Here is a 26912-nt window from a genome sequence, read left to right on the forward strand (position 1 = left end):
CACCCCCACCCCCGAGTAATTTTTATCATTGTATTATTTATTGAATTTATATACCGCCCTATGACCAGGGGAAGGGACGCGGGTGGTGCTGTGGGTTAAACCACAGAGCCTAGGACTTGCCGATCAGAAGGTCGGCGGTTCAAATCCCTGCGACGGGGTGAGCTCCCGTTGCTCGGTCCCTGCTCCTGCCAACCTAGCAGTTCGAAAGCACGTCAAAGTGCAAGTAGATAAATAAGTACCACTCCGGCGGGAAGGTAAATGGCGTTTCCGTGCGCTGCTCTGGTTCGCCAGAAGTGGCTTAGTCCTGCTGGCCACATGACCCGGAAGCTGTACGCCGGCTCCCTCGGCCAATAAAGTGAGATGAGCATCGCAACCCCAGATTCGGTCACGACTGGACCTAATGGTTAGGGGTCCCTTTACCTTTACCTTTAATACCCAGGGGGGGCCTCAGGGTGGTTCACGGAATAAAATCAAGATGTATAACCACAAAATACATAATAAAAATAAAAACAACAACCCAATAGCCAACCCCCCCCCCCAAAAAATAACATTTTACAAGGGCGTAGGGATGTAAATCAGATCTGCAGGGGGTCTTCGCCGCGGGATCACATTCACCCGGTGCTATACCAGCTGCACTGGCTCCCGGTGGAGTACAGGGTCAGGTTTAAGGTGCTGGTTTTAACCTTTAAAGCCCTATATGGCCTAGGACCCTCGTACCTATGGGACCGCCTCTCCTGGTATGCCCCACGGAGTGCCTTAAGGTCTGCAAATAATAACATGCTAAGATCCCAGGGAGATTAGACTGGCCTCGACCAGAGTCAGGGCCTTTTCGGCCATGGCCCCTGCCTGGTGGAACGCTCTCTCAGAAGAGACCATGGCCCTGCGGGATTTGACATCTTTCCGCAGGGCCTGCAAGATGGAGCTGTTCTGCCAGGCCTTTGGTCAGGGTTCGGTCTGAATCTTTTCTTTCCTAGCCCACTCACAGGTCCTTTATAAGACCAGTGGTAACAGTTGGCCCTGGAGAATATTAACCACTCTCTATTTTACCCGTGGACTGCCATCTGTCCAGATTTTAATTTGCTCTGGACTAATTTTAAGATATATTTTAATTAATTGATTGCCTGTTTTTATGTTCTTTGTATACTGTGCTAGTTTTATGATGTTAGCTGCCCTTAGCCCAGCTCTGGCCGGGGAGGGCAGGGTACAAATAAATTATTATTATCATCATCAACCAAAGGCCTGGTTAAAAAGGAACATTTTTGCCTGGTGCCTAAAGGTGTATAATGAAGGCGCCAGGTGAACTTCACAAACAAGGAGCCACTGCAAAGAAGGCCCCGTTCTCATGTTGCCACCCTTCGGACCTCTTGGAAATGTCATCCAACCCCCTGCAATGCAGGAATGAGAGCAGAACCCCCCCCCCCGAAATACAGTGGTGCCTCGCAAGATGAAAAGAATCCGTTCTGTGATTCTCTTTGTCTAGCGGTTTTTTCGTCTTGCAAAGCAAGCCCATTGAAGGATTAGCGGATTAGCGCTATTAGCGGCTTATCTGCTGATCGGATCAGCTGATAAGCGGCTTAGCAGCTTAGGAAAAGGGGGGGGGAGGGAAAAAAACCAGCAGGAACTCGCAAGACATTGTCGTCTTGCGAAGCAAGCCCATAGGAGATTCGTTTTGCGAAGCACCTCCAAAACGGAAAACTCTTTCGTCTAGCGGGTTTTCCGTCTTGCGAGGCATTCGTCTTGCGGGGCACCACTGTATGGCTATCCGACCTGTTAAAAAATATTCCAAGGAAGGAGAGTCCACAACCTCCCGAGGGAATCTGTTCCACTGCCCAATGTCTCCTACCATCAGAAGGTTCTTCCTGATTTTGGGTCGGAATCTCCTTTCTCCTTTCCCATCCTTTGAATTAGTTAGTTCAAATCTGACCCTCTTGAACAGCAGAAAATAAGCTCGCTCCACCTCACCCTCAAGGTATGTAAGAAGTTGGAATAATCTGTTGTGTTCAACCAGAGGAAAGTCATTGTTAACATTTACTAAAGATTGGAAAACCCTTATAGATTTTTTGCGCGAAGAAAAGTGAACCGACTTCAGGCTGGAGATAATGTTGGTTTACATAAAGCGGTTTTGTTAGGTGTAATAGCGGAGTGGGTGGGTTTAATAACATTTATAAATAGCTGATAGACCAGGAATCAGAAGTTGTTTATTTTCCTTTATTTAATCCCCCCCCCACCTTATTTCTTCTCTATTTTCCTCTTTCCTCTCTACAATGGTTGGTTCTCGAACTTACCGTATTTTTTGCTCTGCAAGACTCACTTTTTCCCTCCTAAAAAGTAAGGGGAAATGTGTGTGCGTCTTGTGGAGCGAATGCAGGCTGCGCAGCTATCCCAGAAGCCAGAACAGCAAGAGGGATTGCTGCTTTCACTGCACAGTGATCCCTCTTGCTGTTCTGGCTTCTGAGATTCAGAATATTGTTTTTCTTGTTTTCCTCCTCCAAAAACTAGGTGCATCTTGTGGTCTAGTGTGTCTTATAGAGCAAAAAATACGGTAATCTGTTCCGGGAGTCCGTTCGACTCCCTAAACCATTCGAAAACCAAGGTGCGGCTTCCGATTGGCTGCAGGAACTTCCTGAACTCAAACGGAAGCCGTGTCAGAAATTCGGCTTCTGAAAAACATTTGAAAACTGGAACACATCCATCCGGATTTGCGGCGGTCAGGAGCCGATTTGTCCAGGAGCCAAGCCATTTGACAACCACTATATCTTTCTTTCCTTTTCTTTCTCTCTCTCTCTCTCTCTCTGGCTTGTGCTTTGATCTAGATTAACGTTCTACTTTTGATATATAAAATATATATTTGATCATTTCTTTATAGCTTTTTCTAAATCCCAATAAAATCTATTAAAGGGGGAGGAATCTGTACATGTGAAAAGGATCTAGGAGTCTTGGTTGACCACAAACTTGACATGAGCCAACAGTGTGACGCGGCAGCTAAAAAAGCCAATGCAATTCTGGGCTGCATCAAAAGGAGTATAGCATCTAGATCAAGGGAAGTAATAGTGCCACTGTATTCTGCTCTGGTCAGACCTCACCTGGAGTACTGTGTCCAGTTCTGGGCACCACAGTTCAAGAAGGACACTGACAAACTGGAACGTGTCCAGAGGAGGGCAACCAAAATGGTCAAAGGCCTGGAAACAATGCCTTATGAGGAACGGCTAAGGGAGCTGGGCATGTTTAGCCTGGAGAAGAGGAGGTTAAGGGGTGATATGATAGCCATGTTCAAATATAGAAAAGGATGTCCCATAGAGGAGGGAGAAAGGTTGTTTTCTGCTGCTCCAGAGAAGCGGACACGGAGCAATGGATCCAAACTACAAGAAAGAAGATTCCACCTAAACATGAGGAAGAACTTCCTGACAGTAAGAGCTGTTCGACAGTGGAATTCGCTGCCAAGGAGTGTGGTGGAGTCTCCTCCTTTGGAGGTCTTTAAGCAGAGGCTTGACAACCATATGTCAGGAGTGCTCTGATGGCGTTTCCTGCTTGGCAGGGGGTTGGACTCGATGGCCCTTGTGGTCTCTTCCAACTCTAGGATTCTATGATTCTGTGGTGTGGTGGGAGGTATAATGAAGGCTTGCTTGGGTATACGTGCAAAAGACTTCAACTATATAAGCAATCGGAGCCAGTGTAGCGTAGTGGTTAGAGTGTTGAACTAGGACCTGCGAGGTCGAGGGTTCAAATCCCCACTCAACCACTAAGCCCACCTTGGACCAGTCACTGCCTCTCAGCCTAACCTACTTCACAGGGTGTAGGGTAAAGGGATGCAGGTGGCGCTGTGGTCTAAACCACTGAGCCTCTTGGGCTTGCCAATCGGAAGGTCAGTGGTTCGAATCCCCACAACTGAGTGAGCTCCCATTGCTCTGTCCCAGCTCTGGCCAACCTAGCAGTTTGAAAGCACGCCAGCGCAAGTAGATAAATAGGTACCGCTATGGCAGGAAGGTAAACAGCATTTCTGTGCGCTCTGGTTTCCGTCACGGTATCCCATTGCGCCAGAAGTGGTTTAGTCCTGCTGGTCACATGACCCGGAAAGCTGTCTGCGGACAAACGCTGACTTCCTCGGCCTGAAAGCAAGATGAGCGCCGCAACCCCCTAGTCGCCTTGGACTGGACTTAACCATCCTGGGGTCCTTTACCTTACATTTACCTACCTCACAGGGTAGGATAAAATGGAGCCGGAAAACTATGTACGCGCCTTGAAGGAAAATTGGGATGTAAATAAAATATAACAAAATTAAACCTGCAGCAAAGCTTCACGGGGCCTTCTGGCTCCCGATCAGAGACCTGACGGTGGGGCCTGCTGAGAGGAGAACGGGCATCATGAATACAGATTTAGCTAGAATTCAGATTTAGCCCTCTGGTGGGAGGGTGTTCCACAGGGCGGGTGCCACTACCAAGAAGGCCCTCTGCCTGGTTCCCTGTAACTTGGCTTCTCACAGGGAGGGAACCACCAGAAGGCCCTTGGAGCTGGACCTCAGTGTCCAGGCTGAACAATGGGGGTGGAGACGCTCCTTCAGGTATACTGGGCCAAGGCCGTTTAGGGCTTCAAAGGTCAGCACCAACACTTTGAACTGTGCTCGGAAACATACTGGGAGCCAATGTAGGTCTTTCCAGACCAGTGTTATGTGGTCTCGGCAGCCGCTCCCAGTCACCAGTCTTGCTGCCGCATTCTGGATTAGTTGTAGTTTCTGGGTCAGCTTCAAGGGTAGCCCCACAAAGTTACAAAAGTATAAAAACAGGTTTACCCCATATATGGGTTGACCTAATGACTGCAGTTAGGAGTCCGGGAAGTTTGCAGGAGGAAAGGAAGATGGAAAAGAGGAAAATGATATATAGGTGGTACATGACCCCAGTCAAGCTTGCAAAAGTATATCATTTGCCTGATAATAAATGTTGGAAATGTAAGGAAACTGAGGGAACATTCTTTCACCTTTGGTGGACATGCCCAAAGGTTAAGGCCTTCTGGGAAATGATCTATAATGAACTAAAAAAGGTATTTAAATATACCTTCCTTAAGAAACCAGAGGCCTTCCTTTTGGGCATTGTCGGCCAAATGGTGCCAAAGAAGGATAGAACTTTCTTTATGTATGCCACAACAGCAGCAAGAATACTCATCGCAAAGTACTGGAAGACACAAGATTTACCCACTCTGGAAGAATGGCAGATGCAAGTGATAGACTACATGGAATTGGCAGAAATGACTGGCAGAATCCGAGACCTGAGAGAAGAGTTAGTGGAAGAGGACTGGAAGAAGTTTAAAGACTACTTGCAAAAACATTGTAAAATGTTGGAATGTTAAAATGATGCAAGATATAAAGACAATGTGGCATTAGTGACATAGGTAAAGGGAGTATGCAACAAATGTTTCAAAAGACAAGGGTGAAAAAACTAGATTACATTGTGTCAAATGTAAATAAAAGGATATAAAGGGAAAAATTGGAGACACAATGGGTTGAAATACATAATATAGATTAAGTTTTGAAAGAGGGTAAGATATTTGCTGAATATGGTTGTGTAAATAGGAACACAAAAAAGGGAGATGTGAGGAAGTCAGGAAGAAGGGTTATGAAAATAAGTAAAAAATTGGATTTTTATGTCTTTTTTCATGTTTTTTTTCCTTTTTTCCTATCTTTTTTATGTTTTTTACTGTATTTTTCTGTTTTGTTTTGAGTGTGATGATGTTGTTTCTTTTTCGGTTTGATTGGAAGGTTTGTTTTACTGTTTAAAATTTCAATAAATATCTTTTTTAAAAAAATAAAAAAGGAAGATGGAAAAGAGAACTAGAGAGGCAGCATGCCTTGGATTTTTACCAGGTCTAGAAAGGTCACGCCCACCCACTAGTCCCATGCAAGAGGAAGGATGCTCCAGGCCAGGAGGAACAGGAAGTTTTGACTGGCTGGACCAAACATTCCCTTGCATGTCCACTCTAGGAAAACAAGGAATGTTGTACTTGACTGCTCTCAGTGGATTACATTCAACACTCATCTCTCCTGTAATTCCACTTCCTGCGGGGTTTATAAAAGTCCTCTTCCCTGTGCAGTCTTCTTCAGATTTCAAGAAGCAACTGAAATTTCAAGAAGCGACCGAAAAGCCATCAATTTCTAATTTATAACAAACACGGGAAGAAATAGAGGAAGGGTCATAAAACAATGAAATGAGCGTTCCGTGTGATGGAGGATACATGGAACTTTTTATCCCCGGCAATAAAGCAAGCGACTTGCCAGGAGATCTTAGGGCCGTCAATCATGGGGTTTTAGGTGCTATTTAAAAGTAAAATCTCTCCCGCACAGTCTTCCCACAGACTGCTACTGGAGAGGGCAGCTGTGGAGAGGGCAGTTGTTCGAATTAAAAAGGGAGACACTGTTGAGAACCTTTCCTATTAAAAGCAAGCCACTGTTTGATAAATACAGTAACACTTTTGGGTTCTGTAGGGTTTTACAGGTGCTCAGAGCACACTGAAGGGATTATTTCCATAAACTCCAGGTAAATCTAAAAAAATTCCTTCCAGTAGCACCTTAAAGACCAACTAAGTTAGTTCTTGGTATGAGCTTTCGTGTGCATGCACACTTCTTCAGATACACTGAAACAGAAGTTGCCAGACCCTTCGATATAGTGAGAAGGTGGGGAGGGGTATTACTCAGAAGGGTGGTGGGAATGGGAGATTGGCAGATAGCTGAGATGAGCCTGTTGACGACTCTTAAGAGTCGTTAACGACTGCAATGTCATGACTAAGCCATTTTTCACCTTCTCACCCCTTGCCTTTTCCTGTAAGACCTATTGCAGTCGTTAAGAGTTGTCAACAGGCTCATCTCAGCTATCTGCCAATCTCCCATTCCCACCACCCTTCTGAGTAATACCCCTCCCCACCTTCTCACTATATAGAAGGATCTGGCAACTTCTGTTTCAGTGTATCTGAAGAAGTGTGCATGCACACGAAAGCTCATACCAAGAACTAACTTAGTTGGTCTTTAAGGTGCTACTGGAAGGAATTCTTTTATTTTGACTATGGCAGACCAACACGGCTACCTATCTGTAACTGAATCCAGGTAAATCTATTAGCTACTATTAGCTGCTGTTGTACAGGGGGGCAGGATGGCTGTTGAGCTGAGCTTAGGGATGGGGGAGCAATTCGATTCAGTTTGCATTTAAAGGCAAACCTGTTTAATTTGCACTTTCCAGAACAAAACGGAGAACCATTCTTTTCAGCCGTTCTTTTCAAATTTGCACTTCTCTGAATTTCGCAATGTAGTCCTCAAGCAGAGTAATGTGTAAGAAAATGCATATACATGGGTAAAGTGTCCACAAAAACATTCCTCGGACCAGTATACCTGAAGGAGCGTCTCCACCCCCATCGTTCTGCCCGGACACTGAGGTCCAGCACCGAGGGCCTTCTGGCAGTTCCCTCGCTGCAAGAAGTTAAGCTACAGAGAACAAGGCAGAGGGCCTTCTCAGTGGTGGCACCCTCCCTGTGGAACGGAATGGATTACTGTATTTTAATATTTTGTTGGAAGCCGCCCAGAGTGGCTGGGGACGCCCAGCCAGATAGGCGGGGTATAAATAATAAATTATATTATTATTATTATTATTATTATTGGCAAAAATAATTTACAGCGGTGCATTATATTTGGGGAAAGTGTTTTGCAATATATATATATATATATATATATATATATATATATATACACACACACACATACACACACACACACACACACACACACACACAAATATATATTCGTTAGGAAAAGTTCTCATGAGGAATTTAAAAACATGTTGCAGAAATGTGGAGAATTTAAGACTTGGAAAATAAGAAACTTGGAAAACTGAAAATTGGCCTATTTGTCCACCTGTGGCTGAGACTGACAATAGAAGTGTAGAGTTGTAAGGGACCCCAAGGGTCATCTAGCCCAACCCCCTGAAACGGCCAGTTATTTATTTGTTTCCCCTTTCCCCAAGGAGCTTCGGGTAGCCTATACGTGTCACCCGCACATTTTGGTTTTATTATATATTTTGCGTTCTCATTTTGTGTTTTTGTGTTGTGAACCACACTGTGATCTTTGGAGGAAGGGCAGTAGATAAATTTAATAATTAATAAAAAGAAAACGATAATTGCAGCAAACCTGTGAGTTGACTGACGAAGAGTGACTGGGTTGGGGACACCCGATGAGTTTTCGGTTGTGTGCATCATGTCACGAGCTGCTAGACAGGCATGAGACTCCTCCATGTGGTGAACCACTGAACTGCAGGCAATAGCCTTCCCAGTAAAAAGGGAAATGGAAAGGACCCCTGGGGGACACGGGTGGCGCTGTGGGTTAAACCACAGAGCCTAGGACTTGCCAATCAGAAGGTTGGCGGTTCGAATCCCCGCGACTGAGTGAGCTCCCATTGCTCGGTCCCTGCTCCTGCCAACCTAGCAGTTTGAAAGCACGTCAAAGTGCAAGTAGATAAATAGGTACCACTCCAGCGGGAAGGTAAAAGGTGTTTCCGTGTGCTGCTCTGGTTCACCAGCAGCGGCTTAGTCATGGCCACATGACCCAGAAGCTGTACGCCGGCTCCCTCGGCCAGTAAAGTGAGATGAGCGCCGCAACCCCAGAGTCGGTCACGACTGGACCTAACGATCAGGGGTCCCTTTACCTTTACCTTTAAAGGACCCCTGGATGGTTAAGTCCAGTCAAAGGCAACTATGGAGTTTGCAGTGCTCATCTCACTTTCAGCTGAGGGAGCCGGCATTTGTCCGCAGACAGCTTTCCGGGTCATGTGGCAGGACTAAACCGCTTCTGACGCAACGGGACACCATGACAGAAACCAGAGTGCACGGAAACATTGTTTACCTTCCCGTCGCAGCAGTACCTATTTATCTACTTGCGCTGGTGTGCTTTCAAACTGCTAGGTTGTCAGGACACCGTGACGGAAACCAGAGAGTACAAAAATGCCGCTTACCTTCCCACCGCAGTGGTACCCATTTATCTGTTTGCAGAAGAAGAAGAAGGTGTGTCACACGAATGCTCCCCGCATTCCGCCCCGGCTGGAAAGGGGTTAGTTTAACCTCTGGTTTGCTAGCAAAACTGAATTACCATGTCACGAAATGACGCTTGTCCAAAAAGTGTGTCACGAACATGAGAAGTTTGGAAAGCTCTGCCCTAAGCCAAGACTTTGCTAGCTGGAAGTGCCCTCTACGTATTTGAACACTTTCCCCAAAAGACTTTTTCCCAAAGTCTGGATCCTTGCAGGGACATCTGACTCTGCCGTCTGAGCTGTCATTTGATGGGCCTTGATCTTCAGAGGCATTCATTCCAAGCTGGTAGCAGAGCCTCTCTCGGGGGCGGGGGGTGGACTGGCGTCTCCTTCCCTTTGCGATTCCATCCATCTATCTCCCACGTTGCGCTGACACCTCCTTTTGTCAAAGCAATTTCCACTTGCTCCGTCGGAAGGCAAAGAACTGCCATCGAATCATGGGAGGTTTGTCACTGCGGGTCTAATTAACAATCGCGCAGAGTGTTTCTCTGCCTTGACATAAGAGCAAGAAAAATGAGGGTGTGCCGATTTGCTTCCACACAGAGATGAGCAACCTCTAGGGTCTTGTGAAAATGTTTGCAGACCCTTTCGGACGCTGCGGGAGTCTTTTGCGAAACGAGAGGTGCAAGTCAAGGTCAGGGGAGGGATGTTTGCCGGCACTTCTCCTCATAGTTCACCTTTGACTGGACTTAACCGTCCAGGGGTCCTTTGTTGTTGTTGTTTAGTCGTGTCCAACTCTCCATGACCCTCTGGACCAGAGCATGCCAGGCACTCCTGTCTTCCACTGCCTCCCGCAGTTTGGTCAAACTCATGCTGGTAGCTTCGAGAGCACTGTCCCACCATCTCGTCCTCTGTCGTCCCCTTCTCCTTGTGCCCTCCATCTTTCCCAACATCAGGGTCTTTTCCAGGGAGTCTTCTCTTCTCATGAGGTAGCCAAAGTATTGAAGCCTCAGCTTCACGATCTGTCCTTCCCGTGAGCACTCAGGGCTGATTTCCTTCAGAAGGGAGAGGTTTGATCTTCTTGCAGTCCATGGGACTCTCAAGAGTCTCCTCCAGCACCAGAATCCAAAAGCATCAATTCTTCAGCGATCAGCCTTCTTTATGGTCCAGCTTTCACTTCCATACATACCAGGGGTCCTTTACCTTATACCTTTACCTTAGCCTCCATAACTTCTGGAATCTCTTCCCCTCTACCTTCCTGCACTACTAACATTTCCTGCCACCAACATGTACAGTAGCTCCTCTCATCTCTAGGGGTGTGAGGTTTACCAGCCAAACTGACTGTTTCTTTCCCTCACAGGAGCTAAACTACAATCAGGAGCTGCCTGAGCTAGGAACATAGAACCCACCAATCTATGTGCTGCTGCCCCAAGTGGTAAAACAGTAACACTACAGATTAGAACATTCCCACCGCCCAGAGCAGTGAATAGATTATATATCGTTTTAATTCCACATCCCTTTTTCCTTGTTTCTTAGGGACTCTTGTTTTAATTGATTGTAGATATACAGATATACAGCCCTGCAAGTTCTTTTTAGCTGAGGAGTGCTGGGAAGTTTTTTTGCCTCTGCACATGAGTCTGAGAATGTTCTGAACAGTTCCCATTGAGTTCATGAAACAGTGTACCTTGACCTGTTCTTAATGCATTGTTGACCACATCTACGGACTGCGATTGTCAGCTAAAAAAGCCAATGCAATTCTGGGCTGCATCAATAGGAGTATAGCATCTAGATCAAGGGAAGTAATAGTGCCACTGTATTCTGCTCTGGTCAGACCTCACCTGGAGTACTGTGTCCAGTTCTGGGCACCACAATTCAAGAAGGACACTGACAAACTGGAACGTGTCCAGCGGAGGGCAACCAAAATGGTCAAAGGCCTGGAAACGATGCCTTCTGAGGAACGGCTAAGGGAGCTGGGCATGTTTAGCCTGGAGAAGAGGAGGTTAAGGGGTGATATGATAGCCATGTTCAAATATATAAAAGGATGTCATATAGAGGAGGGAGAAAGGTTGTTTTCTGCTGCTCCAGAGAAGCGGACACGGAGCAATGGATCCAAACTACAAGAAAGAAGATTCCACCTAAACGTTAGGAAGAACTTCCTGACAGTAAGAGCTATTCGACAGTGGAATTTGCTGCCAAGGAGTGTGGTGGAGTCTCCTACTTTGGAGGTCTTTAAGCAGAGGCTTGACAACCATATGTCAGGAGTGCTCTGATGGTGTTTCCTGCTTGGCAGGGGGTTGGACTCGATGGCCCTTGTGGTCTCTTCCAACTCTATGATTCTATGATTCTATGATTCTATGTTATGTTCTTTCAAGTCATGCAATATCAATCATTAGTAACCATGTGTTCCCTTTCCCAACCTTCATGATTAATGCCCTTACATTGTATTCCTGTTAACCAATCAGCAACGAGCGCACCTGTGGCAATGTTGTAATATTCAATAAAAGAGTCTTCTCGGGACTTGCTCGAGAGATGCCTCTCACATGACACTTGCTACTCGTCTGTCGTTATTTCAACCCAACAGAGGAGTAATGGAAGAGGGGAGCTCCAGTTCAATAAATAAAATATCAGCATGATCTGCCTCTAGGGACAGAGGAGGAATGTGATTCGGTGTATCTGCCCTATTTGAATCTACCTTTCCAAACACACGCAAAAACTGAAACACAGTCATCCTTCACACTTCTCCACATTTTGAAATGTGGCTCTCCGGCTAAGTAAAGTGTGCATAAAAATGCATTGATTGGTGACAAAAGAGCATAAACTACATTATTGTTATTTTGTATATTTTTTCTTTCTTTTCAAGTATAATATCTAGGTAAAGAATAATAAAGACATCTTCAGCAGTACAGATATGTGTCATTTTTGAATCCGTAGCCTTATTACAAAGGTTGATGTATATACAGTGGTACCTAGGGTTAAGAACTTAATTTGTTCTGGAGGTCCGTTCTTAACCTCAAACTGTTCTTAACCTGGGGTACCACTTTAGCTAATGGGGTCTCCCGCTGCCACCGTGCGATTTCTGTTCTCATCCTGAGGTAAAGTTATTAACCTGAGGTACTATTTTCTGGGTTAGTGGAGTCTGTAACCTGAAGCGTCTGTAACCCGAGGTACCACCGTACAATGCATCCAGTATCAATAGAACAAATTACTATTTACCCTCCTCCCAAAAGAAGACATAAAATGTATTATATTAGGGGAAACTGCTCGGGATGGGGGGAGAATGTGTACATTGGGCAAATTTTCATACAAATGTGTATACTAAGATAAATTTTCACTAAAATACTGGTGAATTTTCATGAAGTTTTATTAAAAAAACACACCAAAACACCCCAAAACTGATGTGAACTGAACTTACAATTGGGAAAATGAGAAACAGAGAGAAAACTTGCACATTCACCAATCCCTATACAGTGGTACCTCTGGTTACATATGCTTCAGGTTACATGCGCTTCAGGTTATTGACTCCGCTAACCCAGAAATATTGCTTCAGGTTAAGAACTTTGCTTCAGGATGAGAACAGAAATCGTGCGGTGGCGGCAGCAGCGGGAGGCCCCATTAGCTAAAGTGGTGCTTCAGGTTAAGAACAGTTTCAGGTTAAGTACGGACCTCCGGAACGAATTAAGTACTTAACCTGAGGTACCACTGTACCAGAAATCTCTCCCTATCTGAGGAGCTCGGTCATAAGGTTGTGAGGAATTCTTCGCCCAAAAAACTCTTCCCACAAGTCTCGCTTTACGTTGTTGACGCTCCTGCATTTTTCTCTCCATTCAATCCATTTTCTCTTTCCGTTCCTCTCTTTCCCGACTCGTTTCCGTTTAAAAAAATTGCATAATTAATCAGTCGTAAAGAGACATCTCTTGAGGGGAGAAGTTATGGGGTGGGGGTTGAATCTGCCACTTTCTCCAGCGAGCGCAGGAGACAAGATTTAACAGAGTGTGCCAAAATTGGCTAAACAGCGCCAGAAAGGATTAGCTAAAATAACAAAATAAAACAGAAAAAAACCCACCTCTTTGGAATATATAACTTCTCTACAAGTGGGTTGCTGTTACATAGCTCAGAGTTCGCCAGAAAGCCTTGGAGACAGGCCAGGAAACAGATTAGGGGTGGAATGAGATTCTACGCCAAATGTTTTACCTCTGATTTGTCCAGAGCTGTGCTGTTGTCACTCATTATCGAACATCTCCGTTTGCAGACGAGAAATCTGGGGGTCGCTTTCAAGAGTGGGGCGAACTTCAGAGGTTGGGAGAAACCAGCCACTTGTGCTGCTGATTCAGCCTCTATTTGGCAAGCAGCGGCTATTTCTCTCCCAGAACGCCTCTTGGAATAACAAGGCAGCAAAAACGGATCCCTGAAACCGGGGGCTAATTTGGAGAATGGACATGAAAATTTGCTGAGATTTTGGAGCACGGCTGTAGTCCTTGTTGCACTCAAAGGGATGCCCTCAGATTCCTGGCTGTACTCTTTAGTGAAAAAGGGCAGAGGGACTTTTTGGTGGTGGCGCCCTCCCTGTGGAATGCCCTCCCATCAGATATCAAGGAAATAAACAACCATCTGACTTTTAGAAGACATCTGAAGGCAGCCCTGTTTAGGGAAGTTTTTAATGTTTGATATTTTATCACTTCTTCTTCTTCTATCCAACCATCTCGCCCTCTGTCGTCCCCTTCTCCTTGCGCCCTCCATCTTTCCCAACATCAGGGTCTTTCCCAGGGTGTCTTCTCTTCTCATGAGGTGGCCAAAGTCTTGGAGCCTCAGCTTCACTGTTAGTTTGCCCCTTATATAGAGAGACCCAGGAGATCGCTTTCTGAAACCTTTGTACACAAAAGGAAGCATGTTGCGTCGCAGCAGAAATGGTCCAGTTTCTTTTGAGTGACAATAATCGCTTTGTAACACAGCAAATGCCCTTCTGTGCACTGGCTGCAAACAAACAAGCAAACGAAGAACAGGAAAAAGGAGTTAGATAAAATCACAGAATCATAGAGTTGGAAGAGACCACAAGGGCCATCGAGTCCAACCCCCTGCCAAGCAGGAAACACCATCAGAGCACTCCTGACATATGGTTGTCAAGCCTCTGCTTAAAGACCTCCAAAGTAGGAGACTCCACCACACTCCTTGGCAGCAAATTCCACTGTCAAACAGCTCTTACTGTCAGGAAGTTCTTCCTAATGTTTAGGTGGAATCTTCTTTCTTGTAGTTTGGATCCATTGCTCCGTGTCCGCTTCTCTGGAGCAGCAGAAAACAACCTTTCTCTCTCCTCTATGTGACCTCCTTTTATATATTTGAACATGGCTATCATATCACCCCTTAACCTCCTCTTCTCCAGGCTAAACATGCCCAGCTCCCTTAGCCGTTCCAACAATGTAAATAGTTGTGGCGATTCAGAGATTTTATCTGAAATGAAGCTGGATTTGAATTTGTTGGTTTCTCTGATAACTTTCCCCTTAAATCATGGATATTGGCTCATATTATGGATGTGTGATCTGTATTATTAGCACTGCTGTAGCTGTGGGTTTGTCGCAGCCTTTGGCTAGAATGATAAACTTGTATTGAACTAGTTACAGGTAGGTAGCCGTGTTGGTCTGCCGTAGTCGAAACAAAATAAAAAGATTCCTTCCAGTAGCACCTTAGAGACCAACTAAGTTTGTTATTGGTATGAGCTTTCGTGTGCATGCACACTTCTTCAGATACACTGAATATACTTCTTCAGACACACTGTGTATCTGTAGATATACTGGACCGAGGCTGTTTAGGCCTTTAAAGGTCAGCACCAACATTTTGAATTGTGCTTGGAAACGTACTAGGAGCCAATGTAGGTCTTTCAGGACCAGTGTTATGTGGTCTTGACAGCTACTCCCAGTCCCCAATCTAGCTGCTGCATTCTGGATTAGTTGTAGTTTCCAGGTCACCTTCAAAGGTAGCCCCACGTAGAGCGCATGGCAGTAGTCCAAGCAGGAGATAACTAGAGCATGCACCACTCTGGCGAGACAGTCTGAGGGCAGGGAGGGTCTCATCCTGCGCACCAGGTGGAGCTGGTAGACAGCTGCCCTGGACACAGAACTGACCTGCGCTTCCATGGACAGCTGTGAGTCCAAAATGACTCCTAAATGACATGTGTCTTCATCGGCCTTATCCTGGAGCATGTTCAGCTCTTCTCCGGTAGCTCCTTCTTGAGGAAGCCACAGGCAACTTGTAAGAGGCCAAGAGGCATAACACTCTAAATGAGATCCAAGGGGAAAGAGAGAACGCTTTTGGCAAACCCCAGAAGTGACAGCAACGTGTTTTCTCCTTCCTCCCATCCCAGATTCCGAGACGCTTCCAGTTTGCTCATAGCAGAGATTCTGATGAGGATGCGCCTGCCATCTACCTACAGCAGGGCCATTTAAATCAGGGAATTCACGAGCGCCAAACGAAGGGGAAATCTGGGTACATATTATCCCTAAGGAAATTAGGAATTAGCAATGTCTGCTTGAAAATTATCTCTCTCCGACTTCTATCATATGTGGTGGACTTGTGATAAAGTTAAAGCATTTGGGGGAACTGATCTACAATGAATTAAAGAAGATGTTCAGATATACTTTCCCCCAAAATCCGGAAGCATTTTTGCTAGGCTTGATGGGAAATGACAGTAGCAAACTATCGAAGGCTTTTCACCAAAGCCAGACTAAATGTCTTTCCTTCTGCAGTGTTGAGAGGAGTTCCCTACCAGGACAGACTTTGCTCGTGTGCTCAAGACAGCGATTCCATAAAACGTATTTTGTTGCACTGTGCAAAATATGAGCAAGCCAGGGCTGAACTGATACTACCCTTGCTGGTACCTTTCCTAGGAAAATCAGAGGCTCACTATGTCAGGTTCCTATTGGAAGACCGGACAAATGCTAGAACATTAGCAGTGGCAAAGTTTTTATCGGTGGTTGCAAGAACAAATAATCCCTATATTCTGAACAAAATGCTTGTTTAACCTAGAGGTAGGCTGTATGGATTGTGCATTGCTTTGTAATGATTTGTTGGGTCTCTGAACCATAATAAAGATTGATGACGATGATTTCGAAGGTAGATCAAGGACTATTTATGTACGCCACAGTTGCAGCGAGAACTTTGTTGGCCCAAAAATGGAAATTACATTGCGGAATGGCAGGCGAAGATGATGGACTTTGCTGAATTGGCCAAAGTGACCTGCAGGATCCGAGACCAGGACGATCAGAAATTCCAAAGAGACTGGAGTAAATCTATTGTATATTTGAATGATAATTGTAAAAATTTGAAGGCACTAGCAGGATTGAAGTAAATCCTACAATGTAGACATATAGTAAAGAGTTAGGTTGCGCGATTGGATTTGATATGGGATACCGGTTGAAGGGAAGGAGGGAAGTCGTAAGCTCGGCAGAGCAAAAAAGGGTTTTTATGTGGATCAATGTATTGTTGAGAAAGCTATTTAAAGGAAAAAAAATTTTATAAAAAAAAGAAAGAAAATTATCTTTCTCTATTGCCCCACTGTTCCCCTCCAACCGCGCCAAAGATGTATCCATTGCTCAAAGGAGATTGACTGCTCTCTGCTGACTCCGGTGAAGTCAAGGCAGTCATGCTACCATCAAGCTAGGCTGGGACAAGCCATGTGAGGAACAAGTGAGGATGGTCCAGGCAAGATGGGCAAAGTCAGGTTCAAAACCCTCACACAGGAGGGCAGGCAAAAACAGCACCTTGGACAGCACCCAGCCATCAAGGTCTGGATAGGGAACAAGATCCACACTGGGCAAGGGATTTGGGGTGGCACTGTGGGTTAAACCACAGAGCCTAGGACTTGCTGATCAGAAGGTTGGCAGTTCAAATCCCTGTGATGGGGTGAGCTCCCATTGCTCAGTCCCTTCTCCTGCCAACCTAGCAGTTCAAAAGAATGTCAAAATGCAAGTAGATCAATAGGTACCGCTCCAGCGGGAAGGTGAACGGCATTTTCGTGCGCTGCTCTGGTTTGCCAGAAGTGGCTTGGTCATGCTGGTCACATGGCCTGGAAGCTGTACGCCAGCTCCCTCAGCCAGTAAAGCGAGATGAGCGCTGCAATCCCAGAGTTGTCCGTGACTGGACCTAATGGTCAGGGGTCCCTTTACCTTTACTATTCAGATTTCAGATTGGGAAAGGTTATGGAAAATGGATTTGAAATTCATGGCACACACTCTGGATGCTGGTATCTGTCACCCAGCGAGAATCAGCCCTACGCCTGAGCCGGCCAGTGAGGAAACTCGAAGCCACCTTGCAGCAGTGCGGAACCCGGGCCGTCAAATGTTAGCGAGCTTTTTGCTCTACCTGCAATGTAATTATACGTGAGATTAAGTGGGGGGATATACCTTCCATTTAATCAACAGCTCAGCTCCGTTCGAAGCCTGTGGCGCACTCCTTTGCTGAAGGCAGGAGCCCCGCCCCCCAAAAAACAGACATCTGTGTCACCACTCGGAGCTCTTAATTACTAGCCGTCTCCTGCAGGGTGGGCACAAAGAGGAACAGCCAAGTTTCCTCCCTCTGAGCAATCCTTTCTTACCTTCTATGGAGGAGAAGCCAGTAAAGTCAGCCTTAAAAGCATAATTCTCCCGTTAGCTTCTAAAACCCAGGGCCCCTGGAACTGTGACAATTAGAACCAGCGGGCTTTGATCTCCCATCAAAGAGCATGCCCCACAACCAGTGCGGTGCTCAGTCGGCCCCTTCCAGTGAAAGATACAACCTCCTGCTTCCTCCACGATGATTTACTATTTCTTCTGCACTTCCTACTTTTTAAGTTCACTGTACTTTGGGCTGTTTCCAATGCCGGACCAACTCAGGGACGACTGCTACTGAAGGCAAATGAGCATAATTGTGATGGCCTGGGATTCGGACGCGGATGCTGAACCTGAGGAATCCCAGCCTGCACAGGAGTCCCCGCCTCCAGGACCAGCTGAGCCGGGGCTGGGGCATGAGCCTAAAGGGTCCTCACCTGTGCTGGATCCTCAGGTGAGTCTGCTCTGGCCCCTGAGGTGATGGAGGACCCATTGCCTGCAGGTGCTCCACTCTCAGCCCCGTCAGGGGAAGCTGAGGTTGCCTCTGGGTCCGGTAACCCTCCAGCCTTTCCTGAGCTGCAGAGGCTCAGGGCAGAGAGGCGGAAGGACCCAAGTTCCCGCAGGAGGAGTGCTCTTCTCCAGGCCAGGAGAGGCGAGTCACCTGTGGACCGGGGCCGCCCTATGCTTCAGGGCAGATAAAAGCCAGCCAGCCCAGTCCCAGGTTGCGGTAACCTGTTCCTGCCTGCACCCTGTCCTGCTCTTCTGCCAGAGCTCCTGACCACACATGACTCCTTGCCTTGGACCCCGCTTCAGCCTTAACGGACAGCCTCCATACCACACCCTCAACCTCAGGCTGGACTCAGACCAGTTAAACCACAGAGCTTAGGACTTGCCAATCAGAAGGTTCGCGGTTCGACTCCCCGTGACGGGGTGAGCTCCAGTTGCTCGGTCCCTGCTCCTGCCCACCTAGCAGCTCGAAAGCACGTCAAAGTGCAAGTAGATAAATAGGCACCCCTCCGGCGGAAAGGTAAACGGTGTTTCCGTGTGCTGCTCTGGTTCGCCAGAAGCAGCTTAGTCATGCTGGCCACGTGATCCGGAAGCTGCACGCCAGCTCCCTCGGCCAATAAAGCGAGATGAGCGCCGCAACCCCAGAGTCGGCCACGACTGGACCTAATGGTCAGGGGTCCCTTTACCTTTACCTAATTTATGGGGAAAGTTGTGGTTTGCTGTTGCTGCTGTTAGACTTTTGAGAGTCAGAAGCTCTCACCAATCTGCCCCAAAAACAGTGGCTGAGCACCGCTCCAGCCACAAGCAGGATATCGCCTGCGGTGTGTCAGAAGCCCCCTGGCCAGGGAGTGCTGTGGCAGGTCAGGATTGCACCCTGCAATTAGTAACGAAAGCACCTCGCAGAAATTGCTCCCGGTAAACGCCGAATTTATTTTCTCCCCTTTGGTGTTGCGGAGCAGCTATTTTTAAAATATATATTCAGAGAGAGAGAGAGATCTGTATCTCTATCTATATCTGTGCGCGCAGATAATTATATCTAGTCCGCGATGATGAAAAGGTATTTAGATGCTTTGAGGCAGAAGGATTTGAAGTTTTAAATCTTCAGAAGATAGCATCGCTGCCGGGGCTTGCCAGGGGGGTCGACTTCTGTCACATGCGCCGAGAGATAAACAGGTTACCCAGCGCCAAAGATTAAAGGCTCTTTGCAGGGGGCCTCACACACAGTCATGAACTTACCTCGGACTCAAAGGGCAGTGACCAGTGCAAACCCCTTCCCTCATCTTCCCTGCATCTGCCTGCTCCTTCTACCTGCGTAGGTAGCTGTGTCCTCCAGCAGAGCCAACCCATAGCTCCTTGTCTTTTTAACATCTATATGAAGCCGCTGGGAGAGATCATCAGGGGGTTTGGGCTGGGTGTTCATCAGTATGCAGATGACACCCAGCTCTACCTCTCCTTTAGAACCAGTGAAGGAGGTGAAGGTCCTGTGTGAGTGCCTGGAGGCGGTTGGAGGATGGATGGCGGCTAACAGATTGAGGTTGAATCCTGACAAGACAGAAGTACTGTTTTGGGGGGATAGGGGGCGGGCAGGTGTGGGGGTGTCCCTGGTCCTGAATGGGGTAACTGTGCCCTGAAGGACCAGGTGCACAGCCTGGGAGTCATTTTGGACTCACAGCTGTCCATAGAGGCACAGGTTAATTCTGTGTCCAGGGCAGCTGTGTACCAGCTCCATCTGGTACGCAGGCTAAGACCCTCCCTGCCCACGGACTGTCTCGCCAGAGTGGTGCATCCTCTGGTTATCTCCCACTTGGACTACTGCAACGCGCTCTACGTGGGTGACCCGGAAACTGCAATTAATCCATAGTGCGGCAGCTAGACTGGTGACCGGGAGTGGCTGCCGGGACTACATAACACCGGTCCTGAGAGATCTGCATTGGCTCCCAGTACGTTTCTGAGCACAATTCAAAGTGTTGGTGCTGACCTTTAAAGCCCTAAACGGCCTCAGCCCAGTAGACGTGAAGGAGCGTCTCCACCCCCATCGTTCAGCCACTGAGGTCCAGCTCCAAGGGCCTTCTGGCAGTTTCCTCGCTGCCAGAAGCCAAGTTACAGGGAACCAGGCATAGGGCCTTCTCGGTAGTGGCACCCACCCTGTGGAACGCCCTCCCTTCAGATGTGAAGGAAATAAGAAGCTATCCTATCTTTAAAAGACATCTGAAGGCAGCCCTGTTCAGGGAAGTTTTTAATATTTAACGCTGTACTGTTTTTAACACTTGATTGGGAGCCGCCCAGAGTGGGCCTTCTCCGAGGGCCTTCTGGCGGTTCCCTCACTGCAAGAAGCAAAGCTACAGGGAACCAGGCAGAGGGCCTTCTCGGTAGTGGCGCCCTCCCTGTGGAACGCCCTCCCATCAGATGTCAAAGAGATAAAGAACTACCTGTCATTTTAGAAGATATCAGGGAAGTTTTTAATGTGTGACATTTTAATGTATTTTTAATCTTTGTTGGAAGCCGCCCAGAGTGGCTGGGGAGACCCAGCCAGATGGGCGGGGTACAAATAATAAATTATTATTATTATTATTATTATTATTATTATTATTATTATTATTCTCTCCTGCCTCCTGCATATGGTGAATTGGGACCCTGTTGAAACAATTTATTTCCTTTAATAAAGATCAGGCTTACTAGCTGCTTTGCTTCTCAATATTCTCTGGCTGGCCTCTGTTATTTTCTCCTACCAATAGGGAACCCACTTAAGGACTCTGTACGGGCTCTTGGATACCCCATAAGAGAGAGAGAGAGAGAGAGAAGTTTTTCCCCCCTTATAACACATGGCCACTTCCAGCTTTCTATGGTTCGATGTCCATGCCGCATATTTAAAATGCATAGGTTCCGCCAGAGAAGCCCAGGAAATGCAGATTCGTAGAATCATGACCCCTGACCTTTAGGTCCAGTCGTGGCTGACTCTGGGGTTGTGGCGCTCATCTCGCTTTACTGGCCAAGGGAGCCGGGGTACAGCTTCCAGGTCATGTGGCCAGCAGGACTAAGCCGCTTCTGGTGAACCAGAGCAGCGCACGGAAACGCCGTTTACCTTCCCGCCGGAGCGGTACCTATTTATCTAATTGCACTGTGTGCTTTCGAACTGCTAGGTTGGCAGGAGCAGGGACTGAGCAACGGGAGCTCACCCCGTCGCGGGGATTCGAACCGCCGACCTTCTGGTCAGCAAGTCCTAGGCTCTGTGGTTTAACCCACAGCACCACCTGCATCCCTTGTTCGTAAAATCATAGGATTGTAGAATTGGAAGGACCACAAGCCCCACTTCCTGCAATGCATAAATCTTTTGCCCCATGTGGGACTTGAACCCGAGACCCAGAGATTAAGGGTCTCATGCTTTGCTGACTAATGTAGTTGCCCCCCCTTCACAGAGCTACAGCACCCAGCACCCTTAGCACACTATAGTTCCCAGGATTCACGAGGACATTTTTTTCCCCTTTTTCTTTTTAAAAGAAAAATCAATTGCAAACTGATGTGAAGATTGTAAGGAGGAAGGCGAGATGGGGGGTGTTATTTTAAGACCGTAAAAATGAGAAACTGAAATTGACAGATACACCCGTCTCTAATTGTGACTGAGTAGCGAAAGGGGTGACCGAGACTGCTTCACAACCAATTATCTTTTTCCCAGGGCCTGCCCAAGAAGGTCTAATTTTTGCATAGAGTCAGTGAACAGGCATCAGATCGCTTTTTCAATTATATAAGGTGACTTCTGTTTCAGTGTATCTGAAGAAGAAGTGTACGTGCACACAAAAGCTTATACCAAGAACAAACTTAGTTGGTCTCTAAGGTGCTACTGGACAATTTTTTTATTTTTTTAATATATTTTGACTGCGTCAGACCAACACGGCTACCTATCCAAATCTAGAACGTGCAAAAAAAATAAAAATACTTTGTGTGATGGCCTGGGATTCGGACTCGGAGGCTGAACCTGAGGAATCCCAGCCTGCACAGGAGTCCCACCAGAAGCGGCTTAGTCCTGCTGGCCACATGACCCGGAAGCTGTACGCTGGCTCCCTCGGCCAGTAAAGCGAGATGAGCGCCACAACCCCAGAGTCGGTCACGACTGGACCTAATGGTCAGGGGTCTCTTTACCTTTAATGCCTATTTTGGCTGGGGGAAAACAGGAGCTGGGTTAAGAAGTCAGGATGGAAGAGTAAGAGGAACAGTCCGTTTCAATGATATCTTGAAGAAACTACCAAATCAGAAATAGGTGTGTCCCTTACGGGGGAAGTGGTCATCCATTTAGGGATAAGTAGCCAATTAAATACGGGACGTGGGTGGCGCTGTGGGTTAAACCACTGAGCCTCTTGGGCTTGCCGATCGGAAGGTTGGCGGTTCGAATCCCCACGACGGGGTGAGCTCCCGTTGCTCAGTCCCTGCTCCTGCCAACCTAGCAGTCCAAAAGCACGTCAAAGTGCAAGTAGATAAATAGGTATCACTCCAGCGGGAAGGTAAACGGCGTTTCCGTGTGCTGCTCTGGTTCGCCAGAAGCGGCTTAGTCATGCTGGCCACATGACCCGGAAGCTGTACGCCGGCTCCCTCGGCCAATAAAGCGAGATGAGCGCTGCAACCCCAGAGTCGGTCATGACTGGACCTAATGGTCACGGGTCCCTTTACCTTTACCTAGCCAATTAAATACTAGGGGGCAGCGTCATGATTTGTGTAGGTCCAAATAGCTAGGCATTGACATAATTTTAAGGCTAGAAGGATGAGGACTCCAAACTGGTCTCCAAGCTTGAGAAGGGAGGGGCAACTCTGTCATTCTGGAAGACACAGCTGTTTGCTGGAATAGATATTGATCTGCTGCTTTAATCTTTACCCTCACTTCTGCATAAGGGAACAACCTTTCTCGCAAATAAAATTCTGCCCTATTAATCTGTTTCTGGTGTCTTCCGGTCCGGTCTGAATATCTGGCATGCCCCAGCGAACCTAGACTGCGTGGTGGCCAAAGGACTATCTGCAATCAGGTGTTGCAATTGAATTAGGATCACGCCTTCAGAAAAATTAGATCTCGCTTAATTTAATTTTCTTTGCACCTCATCCCCCTCCCGTCTCTTTTTCTGCGACACTCCATCGCTCTCTGACCATCCTCGTCTCAGGAAGTCACATGAAATTAAAATAAGGCCACAGGGCTGCAGAATCCTCACACCAGAAATGTGTGACGAGGCCTAGGACCCCCGTGGCTGAGTTAGGATTTGAACCCAGCACCCATTCCTCCTGTGGGGACAAAGAACATACAGTGGAACCTCGGGTTACAGACGCTTCAGGTTACAGACTCTTCAGGTTACAGACTCCGCTAACCCAGAAATGGTAGCTCCAGTTAAGAACTTTGCTTCAGGATGAGAACAGAAATTGCGCGGTGGCGGCGCAGCGGGAGGCCCCATTAGCTAAAGTGGTGCTTCAGGTTAAGAACAGTTTCAGGTTAAGAACAGACCTCTGGAACGAATTAAGTACGTAACCCGAGGTACCACTGTATATCCACTTTTTTCTGCAAGCAGAATTCTTCCGGACTGCTGTTTACCCAAACACCTAATCTTTCTGTTGTCTCTTTTCTCTCCCCTCCCATATTGCTCTCTCCGGTGGGACTTAATCCCCTCTCCTTCAAAATATTTAGGATCAAAGAGGGACAGAATTTTTTTTATGTATGCTACAACAGCAGCAAGAATACTTATTGCAAAGTATTGGAAGACACAAGATTTACCCACTCTGGAAGAATGGCAGATGAAGATGATGGACTATATGGAATTGGCGGAAATGACTGGCAGAATCCGAGACCAGGGAGAAGAGTCGGTGGAAGAAGATTGGAAGAAATTTAAAGACTATCTACAGAAATATTGCAAAATTAATGAATGATAGAATGATGTCTGAATGAAGTTAAGGGGTTTTAGCAGCAATGTTATTAAGGTGTATGTAAAAATGGATTGTTAACAGATGAAAATTCAAAGTTATAATCTATTAAGTTAAAGGATTAAGATAAAAACAAAGAGGGAAAGGAATTGCTGAATTAATTCATAGAACTGGAATACAAAAAAGGGAGGTGTGAGGAGGTCAGGGAAGTAAGGAAATGAAATGTAAGGTACGGAAAGATTGATGTGGTTTTTTTTAAATGTTTATTATCTTTTTTCTGTATTTTGTATTTGTTTTTAATTTCTTTCTTTTCTTTTTTCTCTTTTTATTTATGTAATCTTTTATTTGAAACTTTAATAAATATCATATTTAAAAAAACCAAAATATTTAGGATCAGATGCTGCTCTCCCCCCGCCCCCCGTCCCCCCCCCCCCCCCGCTGAGGCAACAAAATGTTTTGCATGAGAAAACGAGCTGCCAAACTCCATCCTCTTTTGGCACTGGGAGCCAGCGCTTAAGTTGGCCGGTTCTTAAACATTCAATGCATTCCCTGCCTTTACCTCTCTTCCTTCCATCACCATGACAAAAAGCAGCTTTCTTCTCTCTCCCCCCCCCCCCCCATTCCATTCCGCCACAGAATACAGTATTTTTAAAAATGACCCCAAGTCAGGCTGAACTGGGATTCTTTCCCTAATGCAGAGTCTTTTTTGGGGAGAGAAGATAAAGAAAGGAGAGAAGGAGTGGAAAGAAGACTGGTTGACACCCCCCTGCCCCCCCCCCCGGGCGCTCACAGCTTTGTATATATTTGACAGTCAAGGAGTCAGAGTTTTCCGCTAGGGGAGGGCGGATTTCGTCGCCACTCCGCACGTGCCGTTGTTCCTAAGCTCAGCAGTATTTGGAAAATACTGTGTTTAAAGCTTCGTGCTTGGGCTTTGACCGTGCCAAAATCGCAAGGACTTAAACAGAGGGAACAGGACGCAGCGTTTGCAAGCACTCTTTTGCATTAGATTTTCTGCCTCTCTTCTTTGAAAGAGGGATGCAGAGGGTCTGCCGTGAGCCAGGCGTTTTTAGGGGGTCTGTGTGTTCCCCCACTGGACACTTCTGGGGGTCAAACCAGGGAGCCTTAAAGGTAAAGGTAAGGCGAACCCTGACCATTAGGTCCAGTCGTGGCCGACTCTGGGGTTGCGGCGCTCATCTCGCTTTATTGGCCAAGGGAGCCGGCGTACAGCTTCCGGGTCATGTGGCCAGCAGGACTAAGCCGCTTCTGGCGAACCAGAGCAGCGCACGGAAACGCCGTTTACCTTCCCGCTGGAGCGGTACCTATTTATCTACTTGCACTTTGACGTGCTTTCGAACTGCTAGGTTGGCAGGAGCAGGGACCGAGCAATGGGAGCTCACCCCGTCGCGGGGATTCGAACCGCCGACCTTCTGATCGGCAAGTCCTAGGCTCTGTGGTTTAACCCACAGCGCCACCCATGTCCCTAGATATAGATATAGATATAGATATAGATGATATTGATATAGATATAAAGGTAAAGGTACCCCTGCCCATACGGGCCAGTCTTGACAGACTCTATGGTTGTCCGCTCATCTCACTCTATAGGCTGGGATATAGATATAGATAGATGTATATTGATATAGATGTATATCGATATATAGATAGATATAGATATAGATATAGATATTATATAATTTGTTTGTTTGAATTTTTTTATTAAAAATTTAAACAAAACATATTATCCAAAAACATGTCATCCTTAATTTCCCCCCATTTTCCTCCCTCCCCCCACCCTACCCCACCTTCCCTCAGTTCCAGTCTTTGGTTTCTTTGTGAATGCTGTCCTCTGCATGTTACAAAGTTGTATATCTCCTTAAATTGTTTAACTGATTATTGTCAATCGAAAGTTTGTGAACGTTTATTCAAAACCTGCCAGGGAGTCCAGTTCACTTTGTTGCATCTTCAAATACTTTGTAAAGGGTTCCCATTCATCTTTAATGAAGTGAGGCAGTCTAGAACAGTGGTAGGCAACCTAAGGCCCGGGGGCTGGATCTGGCCCAATCGCCTTCTCAATCCGGCCTGCGGACTGCCTGGGAATCAGCGTGTTTTTACATAAGTACAATGTGTCCTTTTATTTAAAATGCATCTCTGGGTTATTTGTGGGGCATAGGAATTCGCTCATTTCCCCCCCTCCAAAATATAGTCCAGCCCACCACATGGTCTGAGGGACACAGTGGACCAGCCCCCTGCTGAAAAAGGTTGCTGAGCCCTGGTCTAGAATCTATAAAATCTAGATTTCACCAGGCTCCACCCATTGACCCATCAAGCTCCGCCACAAACTGGCCCCAGGCATTCTAGAATCTTCCATGCCCCGCCCACATTTTGCTCCAGAGCTTCCACTCAACCTTCCACATTCCTTTAGGCTCCGCCCAGAATTTGAACTTCATTTTGATCCAGCTCCACCCTGCGGCTGTGTCTGGAGGGTGGCAAGAGTAGTTCTGAAATTGAAGTCAGAAAAATCTGTTGGTTGCGCCCAGCAGCAAGCGTGAGTTTGCATGGATCGGAACGAAGCAATATTTTTATTTCCTAGTTGCTGCGTCCCAAAAGGACACACACACACACTTTTGTAGTGATCAGGTGGGATTGCTATGAGGAATTATAACAAATATATATTTTTTGTAATGATATTTTATTAAGTTTTATCAGTGAAAAAATTCAGAAAGAATACAAAAACAGAAAAATACAAAGTCAAAATACAAAAATACAAACATTAAGCACAAAAAGAAGAAAAAAGAAAAAAGAAAAACACATAAAGAAAAAAGCAAAACTCCCTCTTTTCTAGCTCATCTTTAGTTAACTTATTTTCCTGACTTCCTCACGCCTCCCTTTTTTGTATCCCTTTTTTAAAGTTAGTTCAGCAAATTCATATCCAGTTTAGTTTATC

Source organism: Podarcis liolepis (assembly GCF_965112155.1).
Source record: "Podarcis liolepis genome assembly, chromosome: 18".
NCBI classification, from domain to species: Eukaryota; Metazoa; Chordata; class Lepidosauria; order Squamata; family Lacertidae; genus Podarcis; species Podarcis liolepis.